Source organism: Elephantulus edwardii, unplaced genomic scaffold (genome assembly GCF_000299155.1).
Source record: "Elephantulus edwardii isolate Elephantulus edwardi_28Jun2011 unplaced genomic scaffold, EleEdw1.0 scaffold00025, whole genome shotgun sequence".
Taxonomy (NCBI): Eukaryota; Metazoa; Chordata; class Mammalia; order Macroscelidea; family Macroscelididae; genus Elephantulus; species Elephantulus edwardii.
In genome coordinates this window covers 7,807,908-7,814,050 of record NW_006399775.1, presented here as the reverse complement: position 1 = coordinate 7,814,050, position 6,143 = coordinate 7,807,908, and the positions used below count along the sequence as shown (strand labels likewise).

General features: G+C 39.7%; 1 pseudogene; it reads left to right on the top strand.

Annotated features, from left to right (window-relative positions):
• The first annotated feature begins 4,867 nt into the window (after positions 1 to 4,867).
• LOC102851893 lies at positions 4,868 to 6,038 on the top strand (annotated as a pseudogene).
• Positions 6,039 to 6,143: the final 105 nt, after the last annotated feature.

Below are 6,143 nucleotides of genomic sequence, written 5' to 3'. Positions count from 1 at the left end.
AAGACATATTTTGTAGAAGAATGGCTTCTTGAAACTAATCTTGATATTTTGGAAACATGAAGGCCTTTTTCACTCTAACTCACTAGTCTCAATGTACGCACAGTTCTTTGAGAACCTGAGAACTGAACAGCACATTTTTGATGTTGAGAATCTGAGAACTGAACAGCATGTTTTTGCTGTGCTAGAATCATTCACTCATGTATTGATTTTTCTCAATTCTATCAGTCTTTGAAGTTTTAAGACTATTTTTTCAACATTATAGCCTTATGAATTATTACATGTCTAACAGCATATAAATAAATAAAATCTCAGTGACTATTTGATAAATAACAAACAGAAGATCTTTATTTCTTGTTCATATTCTTCTCAGGCAGGTTGCTAAGTCTTGTTCAACTGTGTGAATGTAAATAAAAGAAAAAAATTTTGGAGAAATCCAAAATGTAAAGGACAGTCTAAATACACATACCACACACATGCTTTTTATTTCATCATGTAGTTTTTGAAGTAGTTATCAGGTGCTCTAAATGTTTTAAGTCACATACAACTAATGGAAAAAAAGACTGAGTTTTATCCCTATTCTTCAAGAGCTTAAGAAGTAGCCACAGTGTTATTTTATTAGGACGTTTTATATCTGCCAATTGAAGGGAAGAAAGTACCATAGAAATGAGTAGTATATTATTTGCTGCAATTTAGTCATTTGGAGATGATTCTATGTTCTTGCAAACTCAAAACAAGTATCATTTTTAAGATGGTTTGATGTATGATAGGTTCTTAGAATACATTTTCTCAAAAAGAAATTCTCAGAAATGGAAATCCAAGTTCTTTAGAAACTTTCATTAAAATCTGAAACAAAACAAAACAAAGAGACCAAAACACCACTAATGAAAATATTGTCCAGTCCAGTATTGTTCATAGGGCTGATGTGACAGATACCATGCAGAATTTTATTTTATTGTGCATTGAGTGGACATGTGTTAATGCCTCTGCTATGGCAGCTGGCAACAACAATAAGAGTTCAATTATTTTGTAAGGAAAAAAAGTGAACAGTTACTAAGGATGCACATAGAGCCAAACATGCAACAGTTATGATGAGAATGGTTTCCTAAAATTGAGTCCTCCAGGTCATAATTTGTCTTCCCTTAAGGACAAGTTTGATAATACAATGTTGCTTGCTCAAAGAGAGGAAGACTTAAATATTTGCTGCAAAAGATGAAGGACTATATCCTTCCATATGTATTTCATGTCAACATTATACAGATAAAAGTCCTCATCACTGGACTGATAAGCAGAATCATGATAGATGGAGAAAACTTTTAAATGGTCATAGATTCATCTTACTTGGATATAAAATCAACACCCTTGGTACCAGCAATCAGTAGACCAGGAGATATTTTGCATTGAGCAAGTCTACAACCGGGGACCTCTCCAAATTACTGAGATGCAATAATGTCAGCTGGAAGACTAAGTTGTGCCTAATTCAGGCCATGAACTTTTCAGTCACTTGCTCTGCACCTGAAAATTTAACAATGAATAAAGATAATAGAGGAATATTTGATGTCTTTGAATTATAACATTTGAGAAGAGTGCAGAATCTACATGGACTACTAAAAGAACACAAATATTCTGGGGAGAAAAGAGCAGCCAAGGTCTCCTTGGACACAAGGTTGGCAATGCTTCATCTCATATACTTTGGGCAGGTTGCTGGGAGAGGCCTTTCCTTTGAGAAGGACATCATGCCTGGAAAGTGGAGAATCAGTAAAGGAGAGGGAGATGCTTAACAAGATTTATAGACATGGTGACAATAGCAATGGGTTCAAATATCAGGGATGATACAGGATAGGAAAGGGTTCAGAACTCTTGTCCATGCGGTCTCTATGAACTGTACTCAATGACAACCAGCAATAACAACAGACAAAGCTTAGCATGGTCCAAAATCTGTATTATACTTTAATCTTCTGTAGAAGTTCTAAGAATTTAGAATGTTCCAAACTCTCATCAAAACTTCACTAGTCCTCTATTTTCATTAAGGTACGATACTAGGTAAGTAATTCTGAAAAAGTGTTATTTCCCTTAATATTCTTGAAAGAGATTTACTTTTATTTATAAAAGTACAATTAGATGATACATTATCATTGCATTTTTTCATTAAACTGACATTTCTGGGCATCTTATATAAGTTGCTTAATAACTATATATCTTTACTCAAAGGTTATTGTTATTGAGGATATTATTTCTTCTACGGTTTTATTTATTTATTTATTTTTATTTTGGGAAGGGTGTGTGCCAGGGATGTGTCCTATCTCCATACCTTTTGAACCTGTATGCAGAGCAGATTATCCGAGAGGCTGGGCTCTATGAGGAGACGCGTGGCATTAGGATTGGTGGAAGATTTATCAACAATCTGCGTTATGCAGATGACACAACCTTGCTCGCTGAAACTGAGGAGGACCTCATGCACTTACTGCAGAGGGTCAAGGACTGCTGCCTTCAGTATGGACTGAGGCTCAATGTCAAGAAGACAAAGATTCTCACCACTGGACCAATTGGTAGCATCAGGATGGATGGCGAAGAGATTGAGATTGTCCACCGCTTCAGTTGCTCGGCTCCACAGTCAACACTCTTGACACCAGCAGCAAGGAAATAAAAAACGTATTGCGATGGGAAAGTCTGCAGTTAGGGACCTCTTTTAAGTACTCAAGAGAAACGGTGTCTCTTTGGAGACGAAGGTGAGCCTGATACAGGCCATGGTCTTTGCAATCATTTGTTATACATCAGAGAGTTGGACAATGACTAGGGAGGACAGAAGGAGAATTGACGCCTTTGAGCTGTGGTGCTGGAAAAGAGTATTGAATGTACCGGGGACTGCCAAGAAAACAAACAGATTCATCCTAGAGAGGGTTAAACCAGGCTACTCCTCGGAGGCAAAGATTATGGGGCTTCGTGTGACATACTTTGGACATGTCGCAAGGAGAGACAGGAGGGGGACATCATGCTGGCTAAAGTAGAGGGACAGCGCAGGAGGGGAAGACCCTCTATGAGGTGGATTGATTCAGTGACTGGGGTAATTGGGATGGGTGTGTCAGAGGCAATGCGATTGGCACAGGATAGAGCAGGGTTTAGGGCTGTTGTACATAAGGTCGCTATGAGTCGCAAATGACTCGATGGCACATACCAACAGCAACAAACTTATCTATCGTATTTGAAGAAAACTGGAAAATTCAGGTAATGAAAATTTTAAAAAAATACCTCAAATAAAGTCATATAATCAATAATGGTGTAAGCCATTACAAATAAGAGACTTCTTGAATATAAGAATATACACTATATACAATGTTGTTATTGTTGTTGTGGTGGTGGTGGTAGTAGTTGTGTGCCTTCAAGTCAGAGCTAACTCACAATTTACTCATCAGTGGGTTTTCAGAGGAAGTAAATAACATAGGTTGGAAGACACTTAAAATATTACTGGAGAAGAGCTGCTTTCTCAAAGCAAGGGCTATCATTAGATGAAGTGAAAGAAGGTAGGGTCCATCAATAAAAGAGTTTCTTTAGCTTATGTGACAAGATTCAATAATAGGAGAAATAATTGCAAAAATCCATTGATACTTAGAATACAGAACATAAAATGTATGACTAATAAAAGTAGAAGTTGTTGAAAATTAAATACTGTCAATGATAAGCTACTATCCATAAGGAAGACAGTTAATACAATTATTATTCAAGCAGTTGCACTAAGCATTAAACCCAAAAGTGAACGAATTGATGATTTCTACTGATTTCTGTAGTCTGAATTTGATTGACCATACAAGCAAGATGTAATAATAATAGTTGATGACTTGAGTACAAAAATTGGAAACCAAAACGAATTGGTTGGTGGACAACTTTCCAGAAAAGATACTGGAAAACATCTAAGAGAGTTTTGTACAATCAGTCATTGTAAATGAATGTTTAAAATCGCATGAACAGTGACTATACACTTGATCCTCACTGGATAGAATACAGAGTAATGAGACTGACTACATCTGTGAACTGGGACAGGGAAGAAGCTCGGTTTCAGTAGTCAAAGCCAGGACAGGCCCCAACTGTGATATATCCCCAGTGACTTATACCCAAGTAGAAATAGAAGCTAAAGAAAATAAATCCCTGACAAATGAAATATGATCTTAAGTTTATCCCACATAAGTTTAATAATCATCTGAATGAGATACTTGATGCATTAGATGTTAATAAGCAAAAGCCAATACCAATTGTAGGATGATCTTAAGTACATTACACAGGGAGAAAAGTAAGAAAATACAAAAGTGGGTATCAGACTATTCTCTCCCCCATAGACTTCAATGCTGTAAACACACTTCATTCAGTCTGAAAGTGTTGTATTTTAGGGCATTATTTTTATCGTAGGAGTACGCAATAAGGGTTGCAGAGTGGATTATGTTTGGGGTGGAGGGTGGGGTTTGGGGAGTTGCGGGGGGATTGTGTACCAATGAGGGAGTTTTTCTTTTGCTTTTCGAGGAGAGGAGCAAACAGGGGTGGGGGGGTTGTGCGGGGAAAAGGGTGTAACAATGAATGAATGGAATTCCAAAATCTCTGTAAATGTTCATTGAAATGAAAAATAAACAAACTAAATTAAAAAAGAAAAAAAAAACAAAAGTGGGTATCAGACAAGACTCTGAAATTTGTTCACAATTAGAAAAAAGATAAAGGCAGAAACTATGAAATGTAAGAACAGAAATATTTTAAAGGGCTGTTTAAGAATACAAAGCTCTGTGTGGTAGCTCCAGTTGCTGCGGTCGTTGCAGCAACCCTGAAGGACTCAGGAGCAGAGGCAACAGCCGACATAGCTTGCCAGGTGGGTGAAGACTTCCGAGCTATGCCCTGGACTGGACACGTGGGGTCTGACAGCTTGCCTGACGCGCTGGTGAGTAAGTCAGCCAGCCAGGGCTTCTGCTTCAACATCCTGTGTGTGGGAGAGACAGGACCGGTAAATCGACTCTCATGGACACACTGTCCAACACACAGTTTGAAAGGGAGTCTATTAGCCACACGTAACCGGGTGTCCAGCTGCAATCCAATCCTGTGACCTCAAGGAGAGCAACATGGGACTAAAGCTCACATTTGTTTGCACTGTGGGCTTTGGGGACCAGATCAACAAGGAGGACACCTACAAAGCCAATTGTGGAATTCATTGTTGCCCAGTTCAAGGCCTACCTGCAGGAGGAGCTGAAGATTCACGGAGTGCTGCACACCTACCATGACTCCCACCCCCACTGGTCAATTCCCCTAAGTCTCTGGACCTCATGACGCTGAGGAAGCTGAACAGTGAAGTGAAGTGAAGTGAAGTGAAGTGACGTGAAGTGAAAATCATCCCCATAACTGCCAAATCTGATGATTTCCAAGAGCAAATTCACCAAGCTCAAAATTACCAGCGAGCTGGTCAGCAATGGGGTCCAGATCTACTAGTTGCCCACAAATGACGGGTCGGTGGAAGAGACCAATGGAACCATGAATGCCTACCTGCCGTTTGCCATCATTGACAGCACAGAAGAGCTGACGTTTTGCATCAGGATTGTGAAGGCACCGCGGTATCCTTGGGGAAAGGTGCAGGGTGAGAAAGAAGCCTACTGTGATTTTGTAAAGCTGTGTGAGGTGCTCATTCGGGTCACCATGGAGGATCTTCGGGAGCAGATCCACACCCAGAATTATTAGCTGTACCGCTGCTGTAAGCTGGAGGAGGCGGGCTTCAAGGATACCGACCCAGACAGCAAACACTTGAGTTTGCTGGAGACATAAGAGGCCAAAAGGAATGAATTCCTAGGGGAGCTCCAAAAAAAAGGAAGAGGAGATGAGGCAGATGGTTGTCCATAGAGTAAAAGAGAAAGAAGTGGAGCTCAAAGAGGCAGAGAAAGCTGCTTGAGAAATGTGACCTGCTGAAGAGGCTACACTAGGACGAGAAGAAGAATCTGGAGGATAAGAAGAAAACCCTGGATGATGAAGTGAACGCTTTCAGAGAAAGACAGCTGCTCCAGTCCCAGGGCTCCTAGGCTGGCGGGTCTTTGGAAAGAGACAGAGAAGAAAAATGAACTCTGGATATAAGTCCCTTATCTGATATGTTATTACCGAATACTTTTTCCCAGTCAGTGGCTTCC